The sequence below is a fragment of the Argiope bruennichi genome, chromosome 10 (assembly GCF_947563725.1).
Source record: "Argiope bruennichi chromosome 10, qqArgBrue1.1, whole genome shotgun sequence".
NCBI classification, from domain to species: domain Eukaryota; kingdom Metazoa; phylum Arthropoda; class Arachnida; order Araneae; family Araneidae; genus Argiope; species Argiope bruennichi.
Window position 1 is genome coordinate 46,106,489 of NC_079160.1, and position 22,502 is coordinate 46,128,990.

The window sequence follows — 22,502 nt, forward strand, 5'->3', positions numbered from 1 at the left end:
ATCAGACACGCGTTCATCGGCGTATTTAGGTACCTGTTGCCTTGAGGCAAACTTTTCCGATAAAAGACCGATTTATTTTACCTTAATCAACAAGTTTATTTTAGGTTCATTTTTTATTAATTAATTCATTTAAGTTAATTATTCATTATTAAATTAATTTAGTATTAAGTTATTTTTTCAGCCCAAAAGTATCAGTCATACGTAGTACCTCCAATGAAACACAAGATGGACTGGTCTCCCCGAAACTTTCTCGCATACTCTCCAATTAAGATCTTATCCACCTCAACCCGCCAAAAATTATAGACCTAGGGCAAGGCCGCAAATGTCATGCATGTCATTAGCGAACAATAGCTACGAAATATAGATGTTTTGCGTGAATCTAACATTTTACTGGATCTATCATGCGAATATGCGTTTTGAATGTTTTACTTCGAATGAAATCAAAATATGATACGAAATTATACTTCTAGTAGATAACGTATCAAATTTCTTTGATTTAATTTCATTTAAGAGTTATTGGGTATACATGCAAGCGAAAGTACATACCGACAGACGGTTCACTCTTTGACACATCTGGTTCAAAATTAGATAAGAAACTTTATTTTAGTTGCTAAACTTGCATTCCAAATTTTATTTACTTAGATTTTTGAGTTCTGGCGTTATTGAGTTCACTGGAATTCGAACAGATATCCAGACAGACTTGCTGTGCATGGAGTTGGTTCCAAATTTAATAAAATTCAACAAATATGGTCGGAATTCCCTATACCAAATTTCATCTATATAGTTCAAAACGGTTTTTAACTAGATAGACGAAATCTAATTCACGGATAGACATAATGACACAGAATTATCCTGTTATGCTGAACGGTTTTTAACTAGATAGACGAAATCTAATTCATGGATAGACATAATGACACAACACAGAATTATCCTGTCATGCAGGATATCCTATTGGATTATCAAGTGTAAATTATCCCGTTGGTTTATCCTATTAACAGAAAGATAGACAAAATGACAAAAATGATATTTTCGAGCTCATTAAGATGTGAAATGTAAAGACTCGTCAAAATCTTGAGTATGATTTTTTTTTAAATTACCTTTACACTACATTCTCTGTACTTCGTTTACAAAAAAATAATAAGTATGGTACATACGTTCTTTGATTGTATAAATCAAATTCAAATTAACCAAAGAACATCTGAAATTAACAATTATTAAGAATAAATCAAGAAACTTTCAGATACAGCAGCAAATGAAGGAGCCCCAAAAAGATACATGCTTGGTGCAAGAAACGCATGTAATTATTTCGAACTGGAAGGACAAATGTCCTTGTAACTAATTCTCTTCTTCATGTAGCAACTAAATACTTTAGTCAGGTTATAATTATGTATATTTATTATGCTACTAAATTTATGAAATTCGTGACTTGAACATTCCATGATTGTAATTCTAGGATTTAGCTAGCGAAAATATGTTTATTAGAGAACTTTTTAATGGTAGTTTATTTAATTGCAAAAGCCATTCAATTTGTCTCCTCTTCTTTTTAGTTGATTTTGGAAATTTATTGGTGTCGCATTTAAAAGCAAATCCAACATAGTTGATTTTAATAATTATAAGTGGATAAGAAAATGCTTATCCTAAAAATAAAAAAATATTAAGATTTCTAATTAATTAGAAGTAATTTCACGGAAAAGATGATAGTGTAATAATGATACTAACTTCCAAGAACTTGCCAAAGAAAATTCCCGGACTAACAAATATTGTTTGTGTTAGACTGTAAGAGAATACGCAATGATTCTGAAATGGAAAATTTCAGCATATATAATTCTTTTTTTAAAGTTGAGGCACGCATATTATGGGTATCATATTTAAAAACGAATAAAACATTTCGATAATTAAAGTGAGCAAGGAAATGCATATTCTAAAAATGCAAATTAAAGCATTAAGGTTTCTAATTAATTAAAAGCCATTTAATTGATGAGATGATCAAAGTAACATTGTTAATATTTCTCTGGAACTTGCCTAAAAAGTTTCAAGAGTAATTAATATATTTATATTTTAAACAACATTTTTAAGGCAATCTCAAAGACGCTGTAACTGAAGCTTTTGGTACAAATAATGTCAAAAAAAGAAAAGTAAGAATTGTGAAACGCACCACTTAAATCTGTTTTTCTCATGATGAATTGTGTATTGCGAGAAAACTTATTTTACAGAGGATATTGGTTAGATTTCAATTATATTTAATATATTTTTTTTTTATCTATTTCAGTAAAGAGTGTGGATCGAGAGGATAACTTTTATTTGCTTTTATCTAAAATTTAAACAAACATCAATTGTTTTTTTATTTATAATATTCTTATAAATCCTTTTATTAACATTGTTTTATAAATATTATTCTTTCTATCTTTCTATATAAATATATATACACAAGAAAGAGTTAAGTTACAATATATATATACAGGATTTTTTTTAAAATATAAATTAAATCCTAATTAATTTCTTAATTTTTATCTTAAATGAGTCTATGTTAATTTCATTCTAAAATATTCTATTATTTCCTGATCCAATTCCCATTTTTTAATTTAATTATTTTCAATACGCGCTCTAGAAAACTAATGACTATTCATTTTCTCACTCTCTGAGCGATGGAATAGAAATCCCTAATGCTTGCAACATTCTTTTAGATATACCTAGGATACCCTTTCCTAAGTCCACAAGTGTCAAAGAAATCCCTATCAAAATCTCATAGTAAAATCACTGAAGGGAAAGATTTCGCTCTCTTCTGCCCTTGTATTGTGATGTAGATTGACGTATTTCTTACTGAAAAGGCCGCATCTAAATAATCCATTTTAAAAACTCCTCAATCCAAAGACATATAAAAAAAATTTCATATTCATGCAAAGCACGTTTTTTTTATATGGTTATACATGAAGAGTCAAATGTTCGCAATTTTATATGTCTATGATCTCTTTCAACAGGGAAAAATGCTTAAAGCTTTGAAATTTTAAGGAAATGTCAAATTGCTTTTAAGTAAAGTGAAATCCTATCAGTGCCTAAAGTCAAAAAATCATTTATTGGATTATACATTTATAGGGAGATACGAAATTGTAGTTTTTCTTAAAGATTTATATTCACTAGTCATATATGAAATATTTATACTTGTCTCAAATACTTTGCATTTTTCGTACTTACATAATAGCATTTAAAACAGAAAGTACGACTTTTTCCTTTATATATATCTATATATATATATGTTTTGCACATTAATTTTCTATTAACAGCACCTGTGTTTGGTATAGATTTCAATAATATTCAAAACTTCAGAATACTACCATTTTATTACTTTCTCGTATTCAAAGTGAGAAATTAAAATGAGAAAATAGTCTAATCGTCAAAAATTCGAATGACGCGACTATGACGACACTCCATGTTTCAGACTTAACTGAGTCCCAAAACCACATTTTGTTTAATAATGTGCCCGTTTAGTGAAAACGATAACTCAAAACCTCTTGGAGCTAGATGGATGAAATCTGGTAAATGGTCTTTTCACCAAAATTGTAGATTTTCGGTCCAATTTTGCATGGAATCATATCAAAGGAAGTCTGTCCCTCCAGTTGTTCAAATAAAAATTAACACCATAGCCACAAAACAAAAATAGTTACATAGATAAAATTTATTACACAGTTTTACTATCTGAATCTTAGTTTTTCATAAAATTTGGGATCATGTGTCTCAAGAGATCAATCGTCTCCAGTATGTACGTTCACAAACATAAAGTGCGATATAACATACACATACTGAATTAAATATATGAAATTCAGTATGTGATTTCATGACTGCAATTGTAGTTCTGTGTGAAATTAAGAAACAAGATGTTAAAAAAAAGGTTGAAAAATACATGTCCAAAATACACATTCGGTGTTCTGGATATTGTGTATTAACCGCAATCCTGAGATTAATCGCCAATAAAGCGAAATGATAATATGCCAATAGCACGTAATTGATAATATATAAGTAAGTTGATATACTATCTAATAAAAATACTTATATTATTATATATATATATGATGAAGTTTCGAAAGACCATTTCCACTAATTTGTTTGTCTTTTAATTCTATTTTTTTCAAAAACTGAAGGATTAATTTTTATGTTTTTCATTTCTTTAATAAATGCAGATAACTGTATTGTTTTAATATAATTATTTCATCCTTTATGTCAGTTTCATGAATATTCAATACATTCAAATGACCTTGGTCTACTGGGAACGTTTTTAAGTCCGGAAAATCGCGGGTTCCTGATCTGATTTCATCAATATGCTATTTCATTAATACTGGTAAATTTCAAATAAACTATAGGGTCAAATGTGTTTGTGTTGACGTTTACGTTTTGGAGAAGGCGGTGATGCGACATAAACCTGCAAATATTATTTACAAATAGACCTCGCATAGATTCAAAATTAAGCAATCTAATTAATCTAAACTGTACTATAGTATGTTAACGCATATGCAATCTGGGAAGAACAGATTTATTAAAGAGGATTTAATATCTTGGCATAATGATTGCATTTATGAGAAATATGTTTAGACAAAGACTAGCTCAAGCATATAAAGGTCTTTTAAATCTTATATATAATTTTAAATATTTCTTCAGTCATTTTTCTAAGCACTTTTTTTACTTAAGATTGATATTTTTAAATTCTCCTACAATAAAGAAATTTCAAACAAAAATATTTCAATACTTGAAATTTGAAGAACGGACGATTTAATAAAGTAATTTTTGTTGTCTAGATCTTAAAGCTTTATTACTGTTATCTATTGAGAGTCAGCTGTTAATTAAGAATACATATGTGTCTGGGATAATCAGCGAAATGAAACTTAGGATGAAATTGTTATAAACACACAAAAAAAACTGTATATTATGTAAAAACGTTTTACAGTCGCTTAGAAGTAATTTAAACGAGATATCAAATGCTATTTTTTGCAGTCTAATTATTTAATGCCAATTAATATATACAATCTAGAAGAAACGATAATGTTTTAATTATACCAACAATTCTATAAATTATATCATCATACATATAAAATGTGATAATTATTATAGTTGTACTAATTTGAAATCCATTTTGGAGATTTTTTTTTGTCTCATTTTGAAGAAACATTAAAGAAGTTATTTTCAGATGTTCGTCATAATTCTAATCAGAGATTAGATAAAAAAAAAGACGAAGGTGAGTAGTTATTCTGCTCTCCAAAGCAAAATCAGAGAGAAGGTCTTCTCACGAACGCGTTTAATGTGTACCATGACCATGTAAATGGTAATATTAGCTGAAACTGCATAAACTTGATTTAAAAATGAAGACAATGTCACCAGGTTATGTGGTTTTATAACAAAGAGAGTGTTAACCATATTAATTACAGAATTTAAAATTTAAAACATGTTTCTGTACATTAAAAATTTCCAGTTCTAAAAAATTTATATAAAGAAAAAAAAATTCCTTTGAAGTGTTGTCTTCAGTAACATGGCTAATTTTTATCCCAGGCTGATAAGGGGAGGAATGAATTATTTTTGTGCTCTGAATGCTAATAAAATTTCTGTATTCCACATATTTAACATATATTAACTATGTATATTAACTTTCCAGTACAAATTATATAAATGCTGGACCAGCGGAGTTTTCCTCTTTTCGTTAAGGAGTGGTATCACTAAGACATTAGTTATACCAACAAGTCCAGTTATACTCCTGTCACATAGCCGATCTGTTGTCTTTTAATCACCCTCCAGAACGTTTTATTCTATTGAACTAATATATTACTACTTGCGCTTTTCATTAATTGTTGACAAAGGAAGACATGAATTATAATTCAACGGGTAGGTGAAGAGAAATATAAATCTTATCTTTGAAATACTTGAAAAAAAGATGAGAAAATATATTCCACGTTGTCTAACAAAAACACTGTTTTAAAGAGGCTAGACTAAATTTGTAAAAAGAGAACGGAATTGTGATTTTATTCAGTTTGATCAGAAGGTTAAAAATATGACAAAACTAAAACAATTCTTTACCAAAAGCCCCCCTCTCCCAAGAAGTACGCAGCGTTTTATTTCTTGAGGGACATCATAAGCAAGTGAATCAGAAGTAGCCGGATTAACAACATTCTCGCTTCTCCTACAGAGATAATAATGTGGGATTGAATTACCTCTACTTCTATGACGGGATGTACCTCCTGAAGAAACGGTTGGGAAATGGTTAGTAATGACCATTAAGATCAGATCCTCAATTTCTGTATAGTTTTCTGGACAAAAAAACACCTTCAAATGAACCCAGGATGCATAGATAGGTTGCAAGTAATTTGTGAAGTTATTACCGGTATTAACTTATTATTTCCGCAACCAAAATAATACTATATTATTTATGAATACATTGTTTTTAGAAATAATTAATGAACACTGAAAAGAAATATCTTCTAATCCCACAGCAAGGTGATGAAGGATATAAAAACATTTTCTTCCTACTTGTACACAAATGAATCCGCGTGTTAGGCACACATATTTCAACAAAATATTTTCCATACTTGCTGAATTTTATTTATTTAGTGCATTTCTTTCCGAATAATGCTTAATGAATTCCAAAAGAGTTTTAAATTGTCACAGCATTACATCATCACCAGCAAACCAATTTTTAAAGAAAAAGCTTTCGATACAAATTTAATCAAAATTACGTAATGCCATGTCATAATTTTTATATTGTTATTCCTAAGCATTTCATCTTGAAGCATTCCGAAGTATTTCAGTTTTTTACAAATTTCTATTGTATTCGTACGCTAACTAATTGCGTTTCAAATATAGTATTAAAAATAATTATTGCATTAATAATTTATTATGTAATATAAATTCATTATTGCATGCTACGGTATTTTGTGAATTAATCAATCTGAAATTATATAATAATTTTCAATCTTCGTTTAAAAATGCTATTCCAAACACAATAATTTGGTTTTAAAGACATAAAAAATAAATTAAGAGTAAAATATATTTATGTTGACATGATTAATTCATTAATAACATAATAAGTTAATGATTTATGATAATAATGATGATAATCGATAAATTTAAATAATGTTCACATTATAACTTTAGAAACGTGCGATATTTTGTTAACTATGTTTTATCAAAATCTTTAAAACAATTACAATTCAATAAAATAATACAAACAGATATAATGAAAAAAAAACAATGAATTAAATCACAATGTCTTTGACAAAAAATATACTAGCTTAGTAATAATTCTCAGAATTATCGATTTTATGATGTAATATGAACGCTATAAATAGAATAAATTGTAGCGACATCATATGAAACCAGATCAATATCAAGCGAACGTTATTAAAACTCAAGTTTAAACGTAGTTCAAACTGTTGATTCAAAAAGTTTTAGACTGAAGATATTGAATTAAAAATATGTATCCATACAGTTTTTCCCCTTGAATATCAACTATCTATATATTAATAAAAAAATTTTTAAATATAATCCTTGCTTGAAAGGTTCTAAAATTTAATATTTTTCAAAAGATATAAGAATCACAATTTTATAAAAATACTTTTTAAATCGAGTGTAAAAACTTAATCATAAAAAATAATTGCATTTTATTTAAATTTTTATTATTATTAAATTCTGTGTATCAGGGATTAAATGATATAATGATAAATATATTTTTTTTTATTTTAGATGATTCAGAATTATTTAATTAATATTGATTTATATAATAAATATTATATCTGAAATGAAAACTTGAAATTCTTATTTCAGACAATACATTCATTACATAAAATTGAAACTGCAATATTTATTGCGATTATTACTTAATTTCTTTTTTATCAATACAAATTATTCGCAAATTCTACACAAGTTGCAATAAAAGTAATGAAAAAGATATTTTAGTATCAAAACAAAAAAACAACGAGATATTAATTTTCAATTGAATATCATATCTCTTGTTTATTTTTATATCTAATTGTTATCAAGTTTTTAACAATGATTCATTTTCATCATTTATTCAACGAAAAATGGATATAACAACAATAACTATATAATCAATATCAATACTAAAATAAAAAAAACAATTCATACTTTTATTATCTGCATGTCTTGAATGATCTAGATAATTTATCTAGATCATTCAAGTAATTTGTGAAGTTAGCTGGATCATTTTTTTAGATTAAAAACGTTAAAAAAATTTTTTTAAATCAAATTATTTTATATATTTCTGTTATTAATAAAAAGTTTTCATACATGTGTAAATAAAACAAATATATAATATATATATTTAAAAAATAAATAATGCAAAATAATAACGTTCATAAAAATATATAGATATAAATTTTAAAATACATTTAAAAACAAACATTTCGGCAAAAATGTTTATTTCAATGCTATGGAAATTTCACAGAAATATGTGTATATATTATAAATGCTGCGATACAAAGTTGAATTATAAAAAAAAATCAATTCAATATGCAATTTGATAAGTTCAGAAAAGCGTCTCTGTTTAACAAGACATGTGATGCAACAACACAAAATATTTTTTTGAAATAAACAAAAACCGTTCAAAATATATGTAACTTGCAAAAATTTTTCCCAACAAAAAATGTCTTAAAAGAATAAAAACCCAAGCGTTCAAAATATAAAAAGAAAACTTAATTGAAAAGCACCCACCGAAACATCAATAGATATAAAAATGTGTCACTTAAAAAAATTTTCTCCGGCAAAACATCTGAGCCGCCGGCGACAGTGCTGACGGACACGCCGCAAACCACGCGCTCTTTGCCGGCGTCTTTTTTTCTCTTGCACCGGCGAACGCGCACGCAAGAGATCTTAAAAAAACTTTCTTTTTTCCCATTTACATCGCAAATCTCTGCATGTGTGAGCTATTCAATGCATAAAAATGCCTATAGGATGCATTTATTTTATTTTTGCACTCAAAAAATATTTTTTTAATTCAATTTTGTAAGAAGAAATGGACATTTTATTGGAGTTCTTTATAAGAGAAAAATAGAATACAAGAAATAAGCGGGAGCTGCGCGATTCCATTCTCACTAGGTTCGGAGAGTGCAAACGATATATTAATGACGTCTCCCCCAGCTATTGTGTAACACTAATTATAAATGCATCGCCGATTGAAAAGCCGGCAATTGATGATAACCGCCGTTAGAAGAATCCCAACCGTTAGTTTTGTCCCATCCCTGCCGTTCGATACTGTCCGACAGACTATAGTTTGTACCATGACACTCCCTGGTAATCGTTTGGCATGATTAATTTCATAAGAACTCACCTCCATATTTACTGGAACACTGAAGAGTTAGCGGTAGGCGGCATTGCGTAGAATTCTCTCTATCAACCCTACACTTAGCTGTGAGCTCGCTTTCGCGTGTTACGAAACCGGCGTGTAAATATAAATATATTCCTCCGCGATCGCCTACAAAAAATAGTTCCCAAACTAATATTCTCGGAAAGAACAGGTGCTCTTGATGCTTAAATGTGAACTTTTTAACAAGTTTCTGCAGTAACTTTCATCCGATCGGCGGATTTCGAACGGCGCACTACTTTACAGTCGCGGATGTGGCCGTTGTTATTCCTGGCTGCGATTTGCCCACTGTGCGTGACGTCACACGCACCTGCTGGGTAAACAGAGAATGAGAGACAAGTTTAGATCCCTCTGCCTAGGATGATACAAGGTCATACGTCCATGGCTCTTAGACTGTTTCTAACTCTTTTTATTTTATTTTTTCTTTTCTCCTTCTCTCTTTTTGATGGTGCTGTTCTTTTATTTCTTGTCTCTTACCCGTAAGATAAAAGTTTTTAACAGATCGCTCTGCTACTTTGTTTTGTTTTGTACTGGCAGCCATTTTAGTAGGGGAGAGATGTCAGTTTAGCGCGCGGCTCTGGGCTTTCAAATCTGTATTTTCGATGCCAGCCAGTTTTACTTTCTCTATCTTTGCGCCCGAGAAAGTTTTAGAAGAACCGTCTTCGACTTATTTTTTTTCTGTTAAAAAATGCATCGTCGATTCAACCGCTTCGCGCTGGCTATTATTGCGGTTTTTGTGGTTTTTTTCGCCAGTTATTGGTTTATTTGTTTTTGTTGTTATTGTTGCGTATTGTTTCGAATGACACCTGCTGCATTTCACCTTTAACTAGAGCCGTCCATGAAAAGTCATATTTGAATTAAATTTATTGTTTAAAAAAATGCTTTTCTGAGTTCGTCTTGTATTGTAGCAAAACTATTTTTTTTTAAATGAATCTTGCACATGCGACTATTTACATCGAAAAGGCATTAGTTTAAATAAAATAAAATCAAGTAAATAAGTAATTTGCAAACTCCATATTTTTTTAAATTTACATTTTCTTAACTCATATTATATTTTTGTAAAATTTTCTTTTAAAAATGAGTAGAATATATTATTGTAGTTATAACTATTTATATCAAAAGTAAGCTTATTTTTTAAAGAAAAAAAATCCAAGAACAAATAATTTGCAAGTAAATTTAGCACAAACTCGAAGTTTCACTTTAGATTCACCCAAACTTGATATTTAACTTGATACTTGACTTGATTGATTGATTTAAATATAAACTCATTTGCAATGATAACGCTATTGCATTGAAATCAAACTATTTTGAATAAAATTAACCTAGCATTTTCAAATAAATTTTATTAAGGAGATGCAAAATTGATAAATGTATTTATTAAACAAATGAATTATTATTACAAAAAATTTTCTAAACATGTCTCGTGTTGACATAAATAGTCCAAAAAAAGTACGTGTAACTGTACCTAGAGTTATTATAATGCATATATATTGCAATTTTCCTTCATATTTTTGTTTTCTATATGAAAACGTAATCTCATCATTAGTAACTTTGCAGTGCATTGCGCGAATTAAACTCCAGAAAAATTTATTTTTAAAATTATCTTACTGATAAAATACAACTAAACAAACTATATATATACACACAAAAAAAAGGGAGTCATTTCGTATTCTACAAGTTTAATATTGTTATACATAGAACATTGATAAATTTTTTTGAATAAATAAAATAAAGTAGATTGCCATTTTTTTTACGGGGAAAAGCCTTACGAGTAAAAAAAAACCCTAACAATTAATGAAAGAAGTCATTTAATTGTAATTAAAATACCAAAATAATGTTACACCGGAATATTTTAACATAAAGTAATATTGTCGTATATTTAATTTTTAGTATGTACAAAAAAAAAAAAACAGTTATCTGTCAGTGATTTAAGCCGAGTGAGCGTCTCCTGTTTTTATCAGCAGCGCCAACTAGAGCCAAAAGTACGACTTAGCTACTTCATGCGTCACAACCCTTTTTACGGGACAGACTTCATGCATGCATTTCATTCATTCATACACAGATCGTAATTTAGACCTGAATCAGAGAATGACCACCTCTGAGCCAGTACCCCTAGTGGTACTACTCTCGGTATGGATGACTTTAGACCACGACGGATTTACACGTGTGCCAGCCACCACACACACGAAGAGTCTTCAGCCGGTCGGGTTCGAAAATTATTGCTAGTTCTAGTCATATTAACAGTTTCAAATACACATTCAAATGATAATAGTTATAACTGACCTTGCTTAACTTTATCGTTATAGCCTGATTGAGTCCGATTTAAACTATTTGGTAATGCTTGGCCGTGCAAATATTAACTAATGCAATTTTTGAGCCAAATTACAGACATTTAAATTTATCTGCTTAACTATTAAATATGAAGAGTTAAGAATAGCTATGGAACTTATAATTTATTAAAAATCTGAAAGTTTTGGAAAATGTGACTAAGGAACAAGGTAAAAATAATGTAATTATTCATTATCGAAATATCAATGCAAATTTAAATGAATGTATGCATTTTAGGAATTAAATTAAAATTCAACGACATTTAGCTATGATAAGAAATTTAAAGAATATAAAATTGGAATTTCTTCAGTCTGTTACTTCAAACATTGCAGTGCTAAAAATCTGAGTAATTTTTATTTGAATAATTGATATTAGAATATCTAAAATTATTTACACTACAAATAAACAAATATGATACCTTTAAGTACTGAGAAACGAATTTGGAAATTTGGTAATTATATTAATATATAAACAAATTATTGTTCACTGTGAAACAATTTATCCTGGGAGATTTCTGTAAAGCGCCGGATTTGATTCTCAGAAAGTTACTGAATTTATTTTCCAAAATTTAGCACATTGCTGAGTAACCTCACTTACATTTATAAATATTTTAAATAAATCCATAATAAGTATAATTTTAATAATTTTATATCACATATATTTGTATATAATAAAAGAGTTACATTTTTAACTTTGCATATTAAGACAATGCAACTTTGAAAATTGAAATAGATAAAGATTAGAGATTGTCTCTGAGAATACGCATTTTTAGAATGCAATTCGAGAGAAATTTTATAAATTACATAACATATATGCATCCGTTTTAAAACACAATAAGTAATTTTAAATTCATAATAATATATTTAAATCTAACTATAACTGATATGAAAATGCCTTGAAATATTTAAATTCCTGATACAAGCGTATTCAAGTAAAGGTAAATTATTTGGAATTTTCACTGCTTAGCTTCTTTACATTCAGAGGCAAACTTTTCCGCAGAGCGCCTTAATGCCGCCACGTTTTGAGGAGAAAACAGTGAAAATGGCTAACTGATGTATGAACTTTTGATTTCTTTTGAATTACTTTTTTTTTATAAATAAAAAAAAATTCGGCATAAATACTATTATTTGTAAAGAAGTAACAATGTTTAAAATGTGTACAAACAAATTGATTTGGTATTTTAATTTTTTTTTTTAATTTAGCTTATTTAACTTTCCGTATTGAAGCACTTTTTGGGAAGAATTTCGAAATGAACTTTTCAACAATAGTAAAATGTCGAAGACGTTACCTCAATCGGCTATCCCTTTCCATATTTCCACACCATACCAATGAACTACTCGACACATTTGTTTCATGCGAATATATATAGGGCGAATTTGCCTTGAATCAAGTTTTTAAAATGTTTAGAAAAATTTATTGGAAAGTTGGAAATAAAATCTCTCTCTTCAATTATACATTTGCAATTTACAGAATAAAAGGCATAAGTGATATGCTCTAAAAGCTGAATTAAATGCCCACAACTTTTATTAGAAATAATTAACTTTAAAAAGCACTGCATGACTATTTAAAATTGGACGTATTTTAATGCAGAATGTTGTATTTTGTGTTTTGTTGTACAATAGAAAATTGAGTACGAATTTTGGTTAATTTCGTTTTTTCTTATTGAATTCAAAATTTGATGCAGATTTCCAATGTGTGCGACATGACCACATATCGAATATCATTAGCATGAGTTGCTTCACTATTTTCTCACTTACGAAGTAGGCAAAGAAAAAGTATTGTAATCGTCAAAAAATTTTGAACTCGAGAATTTTGCGAATTTTTATGTTTTAGACCTCTTTGAGTACGGAAAATGCAAATCTGAAATTATGTTTGTCTGTGAACACAATAATTTAAAAAGGTTTTGAGCTAGACAGATGAAATTTGGCATATGAACTGAACACAAAAGCTTTAATTTTCCATTAAATTTTGGACGAAATCCATTTAGAAGACGTCTGTCTGCACGCCTGTACGAGCACAGGTAGATACGATAATAAAACATAAAGAGGAGATAAATAAAATTTTATGCCAAGATTTAGAATTAAAAATTAATTTGAGTATATTCGACTAAATTTGTCAAAAAGATATATTACCCAAATATAAATCTAGATGGGGCTACAACAAAGCTTTTTGTGTACAAATGAAACTAAGGTTCTTGTGTTCAAAAACACATTCCCTCAAATACAGACCGTAAAATACGCATGGTAAATGTTTCATCCATAATAGCATGTTGGCCATTTTTAGCTGGATGTGAAACTTCGGTGACTAGATTGGAGATCTTGATGCTGCTCTCATCATCTGATCACAGGTCAAAATTAAGTGACAATGTCTCTTAGTAATCAAAGGCCGTGTCATTGCCATCGGGAAAATGTATTAATGCAACAAATAGATGCGAATTTAAAAATTAATAAAATTTAACTATTTCATATCGATTCTAAGAAAAAATGATTTTCAATGGTATAAAATCCATATTCTATAGATAAAAATTTTGATATTACTTTATTATTATTTGTTTTACGGACTTCTGTAGGGTTCATTCTCAGATTCAGAAACCCTCTGCTCTTTGGATCATGCGTTAGAAGGCGTTTATTTCATCAAAAATAGGAGAGGGAGGGATGAAAGAAAAAAAATGAAAGTAGGAGATCATTATATTTAGCAACACAGTGAACTCAGATTATTCGCCTAATTACGCTTAATAATTGTTCATCTTCCTGCGTATCATCCCTTTGCGAAGTGCAATCATTGAAAAGTGTTAGTTTCAGGATTCTGAAACGAATAGTATATAATTATTCATTTATATGTTAGAAATAATAAATTTGTGAACATTTAAAGTTTTCATCTTCTAGTAATTAACATACCACAAAACAATCTACATATATAATCGCTTCAATTCACCTTCCATATTGACTAACAATACCAACTATTTTACTTATGCCCATTTGGCAATGTTATTTGTACAGAAAATATGTGACATGCGGCGTATGTATAAACAAATGCCGAACCTTCTAGTAATGATGAATGGAAAGCGGCATGAAATGCATCATTATGCATTCAACACCTGCCACAAATATATGACTGAATGATTCGGATTTCTGAATGAAGCATCTATTCCTTGACAGGTTGCACTGACACCGTATCGTGACTCTTGGTATGGTATCAGTTTATGAAAGAAATATACAAAAGAAAGTGGCATAATAGATGCAAGATGTTGATACATGAATACATAATCGAATCCGGTAATTTTGAATTCGATTTCAGAAATTATTGAAATAAGGTAATGCTTACTATACTCGCATGTTTAGAATAAACATGGAAAACAAATATGATGTCTTTGGTTAAATTACTTATGTTCTTCCAGATCGTAGCATTTATATGCAGAATTAATCAAAATTAATTGTATTGGACAATTAATTGTTGTAATTAATTATTGTATTAAATGTTATAGGCATGAAAAGGCAATATAATATTTAACAAATTCACTAATTATTTTCTAAATTATGAGATTAATTCTTGACAATGACTGGTAACTTTTAGAGAATGACCTGGGAAGCGCTGTTAAGCTTTTTGCGTTTAAAATCATTAAATACGAAAACTCAATATAATAGAAACGTACTTAAACCAAGCATCGTGTTGTATAAAAGTAACCAAATTACTCATTTACCAAAAAGGTGAATATTCATTAACAAACTTTGATTAGGTTCGTTCTCACATACGATGCTGAAAAAACATGGGCAATAATTGTGAAAAATAGAGTTATATTTGTGTTATATTTGAAAGAGGAACTTTAAGAAAGATATTTGGTGGAATCAAATGTGATAATTATTCGAGAAGAAGAACCAACACAGGAGTTTACACTATTTAAAGAACTAAATATTGTTAAATTCATAAAAATAAAACGAATTACATGGGCAGGATATTTAATAAGATTAGAGGATATATTAATCACTAACTACTGGGAGTAGTTTTTACAAAACCTATCTCCATACTCTCTAATAAAATTGTTATTCTAAAGAAGACTTTGTGTGGCATTCTCGTACAATAATTATGGAATATTAAGCGTTGACTTGAATTTAGTATTTTCAATGACGCTATCTTGTGACCCTTGGCGAGTGTTTTGGCGATTAATCCAAGGTATGCTATTAATAATGTCCGAAAATCAAATCTGTGTTTGACACTAGTATTTTCCTACCGATTGAAATAAAACAAAAACTGATACAAAACTACACTTGTAGTCATAAAATCCTACACCAGATTTTATAAATTTAAGTCATTGCGTTGTATAGTTGCTGGGTTTGCATATTTTTGAAATTATAGATCGACCGACGGTCAACCTCTTGTTGGTCACCTATATGTGCAAACGCCTATTAATTTGACTTAGAATTTGATAGGAGTCTACACTGTAAATATTACATCTATATACTGAATTTTATTTTTATAGTATTCATAGTTTGCTAATTATCTTGTTAACTTATATTCGAACAACCGGATATATACACAGATTTCCTAAGGACGAAATTTTAAATGCTCAATTTATGAAGTATTCCTTGATATATTCACTAAAATTTTGTAAATAATATGTCTAAAAATTTTCAACTCATAAGGTCTTAATTTTTTCAAGTTACTGTCTTAATGTTGGTAATAATTATAATGAAAAAAAAAAGACAAAAGTGTTAAAATTATTAAGAAAATCAATCTTCTTCACTATCGTTTAACGAAGCGTTACAAATTAGAATTTCATGGTTTTGAATGCATTTTGCAGATATTCCAATTAATGTTCAGCTAATACATAATTTTTCGCTTTTATACTCTTCAGAATTATCACAAAGAATGCAATTTTTGAGGAAAAAGAAAAGATAAGATAAATATTAAGTATTAAAATTTTACGAATAGGTTTTATACAATTTTGAAATAGAAGTTAAAACATTTTTAAGTAAAGATAGAAGTCGGTTCTTTCAGTTAAAATCTAAGAATTTTCTAAGAATCTAAAAATATCAAGCACTTTATTTTTTATTAAAGGAAATTTTATTAATCTTAACAGTCGCAGTTTTGAAAATTTAATTTAAATTGAATTCAGAATCACGAATATATCAATTTTATCTCCAGGAAACCTTAAAAGTGAAACAAAAGATTTTAACTGTTCAATTCGATAACATCTTTTAACTTATGTAAAGTTTTTAATGTTATACATCATTTTAAATCATGATGACTAACAACCTGAAAACGCAATTTAAGTCATAATTTACGACCATCATCATTGCTCTCATCATATAAATTTTATGAAATGGTAATCTTTCTACTTATAACTATGCATAAATTAGAGAACTCATTTAAAGTCTTTCTAATACATTTCATTTACTTTTTTTGAAATTCCTGTAATATTGTTTAAACATTAATTACACATGGGTTATGACAATAGATTTTTTAGCAACATTTAGCCGAGTTAGCAACATGTTCTCCAGACATCTATACCACAGCAACACGAAACTTATGGCATGAAAATAGATTTAGCATACACCAATACCACAATTATAATGAATACTCGCTTGAATTGAGAAATGAACTGACGATTACTATTTCGAAACTTCTACCAAATCATTATGACCCTTAGTGTTAACATATAATTTTAAATCTATTAATTATTTGGATATATATAATTAATATAATTAATGTGTAATCAGTTTTTGGGTAACAATCAGATTGTTACTATGAAATATAGTTTTTATTTTTATTCTTATACCTAGTACAAAGTAGTTTTAGTCGTTCTGCTTAATATTATGCTGGCTTAACGTTTGGTTACATTAATATCCCTTTTGAAAGTTATACGAAGGCAATTCTGGAACGGACCTTGTAATTTTTAAAACTGATCGGATGATGAGGACGACACCCGAGATGGCATCCTCTCTCTAAATTGACGTATCACATCAAAGAGAAGAAATCTTACTAAATAGATCCAACGTGCACCAGGCCTGTACAGGATGGATCTTTAATGAAACCAAATTCGAATTTCGAATCTACCGCCCTCGAAGCCGTGACCTTAACACTAAGCCATCGAAGCCTTACGTTAACGTTTAGAGTGGGCTATCTAGTTTAATCTTGTATTAAGCTTCCATTTCTTCTTGAAATTCAGTCGCAAGAGCATTCGTAAAGATTTAAAAATTATATGCTAATAAAAAAAAAACGAACTATCACAATAGACTCTGCATACGATGAAAAACTACTAACATTTTTACATTAAAATATAAAATTTTCAAATTGATTTGGAAAATAGATAACAAAGGAAAAATAATTAGAAACACTGATTCCTTATTTTGACGTGACATTTTAAGATCTCATTTATGGCCTCGTGATTGTGTCATGTATTGAAAACTGCGATTTCTTCTCAATGAAATAAAAACTGGCGTGGAACTTCTACTTTTGTTACTCAAAAAAAGTCAAAAGGTAATCAGCAGGTAATCCATAGCAGCTTTAAATGATGAGATTTATCGACCGAATTGCTATTAATCAAACATGTATTCAATATTTTCTTTATTATATATTTTATTTTATCAAAAATATCATAAGTTATTTATAAAAATATAATAAGTTTTATTAGTTAATTGATCATAGTAGTTATTAGTAAATGCGTCGTGCCATTTAATATGATTTTTAAGTACCCCAAGGTATGTACTAAATCCATAAAGGAAAAAAAAATGACAATTGTAATTCGATTTAAAATTAGATTTTATTTTGCCATGAATATTTAGAGAAACTAATCGATAGGTACTAACATTTCATTGATATATTGAAACTATAAATATTTATTAACGATGTGTGGTTATTGGATGGTTTAGTATAAGTTTAACTTCTTAGAATACCTTATTATTTTCTTAAGTAATATTCGAACGGCATAAAAGAAAACCTAGTATATTGCCTGCTTATTAAAGCAGAAGATTAGTAATTGATATTTACATATTTTAAATCGGGATGATCATTTTCATGACAAATATCATTCCTGTATTTTTTTAGTTCTTACAATGATGAAGAACCAATTTGTCTTAACAACGAAATTTTTCTAATTAAGAGACAGCCGAATTTACATCAGTTTAACTTTTAAAACTGTTCATTATTCATCAGAAAATTATTGGAAGAGTTACGTTATGAGCTCATAAAGTTTCTGTGTTTCTAACTTTGAGACATGTGCATATATAAATTTGAAAATTTTTAAATGAAATAAAAAAAGTTTTTTTTTTCCTTTGTAAATATTCTTATATACCAAAATTGCTCACTCATTTATAAAAAAAATTATTTTGAAGGGAAAAGTTTTTAAAATGTTCTGTAATTAATAACAGGTCATATTCGCGAAAAAATATAATTCTTATAATTTAACTCTTACAATATTAGAAATACAATTTGAACTAAGGGAAACATTTGATAATTTTGGCAGCTGAAGATTTGTTAATTCGGCCCAGAAAATTTTATTCATCTTAGAATATTAGATGAATAAAATATGTATTCTAATATTATATATAATTCTGTATATTCTAAGATGAATTAAGTTAGTCTATAATAGTCACTGAAAGTCTATAATCTGCCGATATCACTGCGCAGCTATTTTTTAACAATTGCATATTGTTTAAAAAAAAAGAACATACTCTACACTAATACACTAAAAGATAATATACTAAAAGAATAGCTCAAAAACATTTCTTACAGGTATCAAGTTTGTTGACTAATTCGTATAAAATGTCAAATTCCTTTTGAAAGACTAAAATTAAATTGTCGGCCATTTTCGCGATAAAATTACAATTCCGATATTTTATTCCTTAGAAAATAATAATTTTTGACTTAAGAACAAAGTCTGAGTAATTTAAATTGCTGTACTATTATTAAATTTGTACTATTATTAAATTGCTTTCTAATTATGAGTACAGTACATCAAAAATTCTCAACTTTTTAAATTTTGTATCGCATAGTTAAGAATAAAAATATATATTCACCATTCTAAAAACATTTTACAATTAAGAATTAATATGGTCAGTGTGACACCCATTATAAGAACCAATTTAACAGGAGAAGACTAACAAAAATGATAAATATATTTATAAAAATCTGAACAATAGATATTACAGAAAAATGTTAAAATAGGATACATTCATTAAAATTTTTTAAAGAAAATTTGTACAAAAAAAAATATAATATACCACTAGTGGTAATGTACCATAGGTTGAAAAACCTTGTTGTAGATTAATGAATGATTGAATTACAGCTACAAAGTAACAACGTTACTTTGTTTCCTGCTAACATTAAATAGCCCTTCCCAGAAACGTAGAGTGACCTTTCCAACAATGATAAATGAATTTTCCGGCAATATTAAATAACCATTTCCAACAATGTTAAATAACCATTTCCAGTAACATTAAATGCCTTAACAGCATACCAAAGATTCTTAATCTTTTAAAGTTTTGTATTACATAGATAAGATTGAAAACAAATGCGCAAAATCTTAAAAACATTTTACAATTAAGAATTAATAATCATTGTGACACCCATCACAAACATCAATTTAATGGGAGAAGAGAGACGAAAACGCTAAATATATTTCTACAAATCAGAATAATAAATATTACAGGAAAATACCAAAATACGGTACATTCATTAAACTTTTTAATCGAAAAATTTGTACCAGAAAACATAACGTAATATACCACTAGTGGTAATGTACTATAGAGATTAAAAAAAATGATTGAACTACAGCTACAAAGTACAAATGTTACTTTGTACCTGTAGGAAACAAAGTAACAATGTTACTTTGTTTCCTGTTAACGTTAAATGAGCCATCCCACCAAAATCGGGTGACTTTTCTAACAAAGGTGAGTAATTTTTCCAATACTGATAAATTATCTTTTCCAACAACTTTAAATAACCCTTTACAATAATACTAAATGCTTTTTTCCAACAATGTTTAATGATTTTTTTTCAATATTATTAAATGGCCTTTTAATTAATATAAAATTTAAGGAATGCATTCTACATATTTAAGGAACATTATCCATTAAGAAACATATTCTAATCGAACTCGGAAAATTTCTTGCATGAATTAGTAGGAAGGTCATTTGCATAAAAAAAAAAATTATATTTCCCATCGAGGGGGAAAAGAACTTAATCGAGTTTCCCACAATTACCTGTACTTGGAAGTTGCCGCAATAGCAAGTTGCGCCTCAGTATTCAAAAAAGGGAAATCACACACCCTCCACAAACAAGAGGAAAATTGAAACAAGCTGTAGACAAACATCCAGATTCTGACCAAGGCTATTGCGAGAAAAGTATTTACACTTAGTTGCAGCCTTAAGGTCAGTGAAAAAGATGACTAGCAGGTTTTTAGCATACATCATCGGCAAATTTGTTTAAATAATGAATGGTGAATACTGCAAACTTACGCAACTTAAGTAACGATATTCGTACACACGTATCGTCGTCAACCGGTTCGCGCGAACACCTTAACGATCACTTTATGCACATTGACCTTGTGACAATTTATCTAACACAAGAATTAGATATGCATCACTTGTAAATGTGTAACAGTTATTTGAATGTGAAAATAAAAGAATCGGCTGGGCGCAGTGTGGTTAGATTTATTAACCAAGGATTACAAATTAGTATGATTGAAGTAGCTGCATTTCCTGTATATCTAAAATCTGAGATGATAACTCAGTGGGGAGGGGAGGGGGAAAACAAAACAAAATGAGATCGGAAAGTATTAATTAATAAAGAAAATAACACTAAAGACAATAAACAATAATGAAAATAACGAACAACGATAACAATAAAGACACTAACAATAAAGTACAAATAACAATAAAGACACTAACAATAAAGTACAAATAACAATAAAGACACTAATAACAATAAAGAAAATAAATAAAAATAATTATAATAATTATGTATGAAATAAAGAAATAATATTATTATTTCACCAAAATGATGATTAAATCCCATGGATCATGGAAAGATATTAACTTCGACTTTTAGATAATATAATTACTTCTTTTTAAATAATCATTTCAACAGTATGTAAAATAGATACATACACTTAATACATGACTGATACATTGTCAATTTTAAATATTATGCGGCCCTTGGCAGAATATATTAAGAGATTCCTCTTTTAACAACATGGTAAATTTAATTTCAGATTTCAGCACATATTTAATGCTTTAATAATTTATTTTAGGTTAATATTTTTATTTTTTTAAATTTGTGGATATGCTTTCTGTTATTATAAATCTATTATGAATTAAGATTTCCTAGTATTCAATGCTTGTACTCAAAACTACTGTAGCAGAGGTTCGATTTTATTTATAATTTATAATTCCGTGAATGTTTTTAAATATATAGGAACCTGACAAATTACACTTGATAAGATATTAATATTATTTTAATAATTTACTATCCATAAATTTTATATTTTTACAAACTTATTCTTTTGGCAATTAGAAAAATAAGTTTTTTTTAATCGCCTATCTTGCGGCACTCCCTCAGTATGGATCGACTAGTCGTGTTGTCTTAAAACAGATCACCTGTTCATTTATGTTAAAGTAGTGTCAAAATAGTATTAAATTCTTTTTTTATTAAGTTGCTTCATGATTTTGTAAAAATGAAATTTTACAAAATCATTTTCAAATCTCAATGAATGAGATATTTTATATACAAACAAACAAGTATTCAAGTAATCTTGCAATGGAAATCAAAATTTTTTTAATTACATACATAAGTAAATTAAAATGCTAAGATATATCATTTG

General features: G+C 28.3%; 1 protein-coding gene across 6 annotated transcripts in view; it reads right to left on the minus strand.

Annotated features, from left to right (window-relative positions):
- LOC129987925 (forkhead box protein P1-like) overlaps nucleotides 1–20,997 on the minus strand; it is a 536,440-nt gene extending 515,443 nt beyond the window's left edge. For 2 of the 6 annotated variants that reach the window (XM_056095930.1, XM_056095923.1), the window contains exon 1: nucleotides 9,323–9,521. The gene's annotated coding sequence lies outside the window, so the exon portion shown is untranslated. Of the gene's footprint in view, nucleotides 1–9,322; nucleotides 9,524–20,883 lie in introns of those variants that run through there. The other 4 variants (XM_056095928.1, XM_056095924.1, XM_056095925.1 and 1 more) reach the window with 4 other exon arrangements.
- Nucleotides 20,998–22,502: the final 1,505 nt, after the last annotated feature.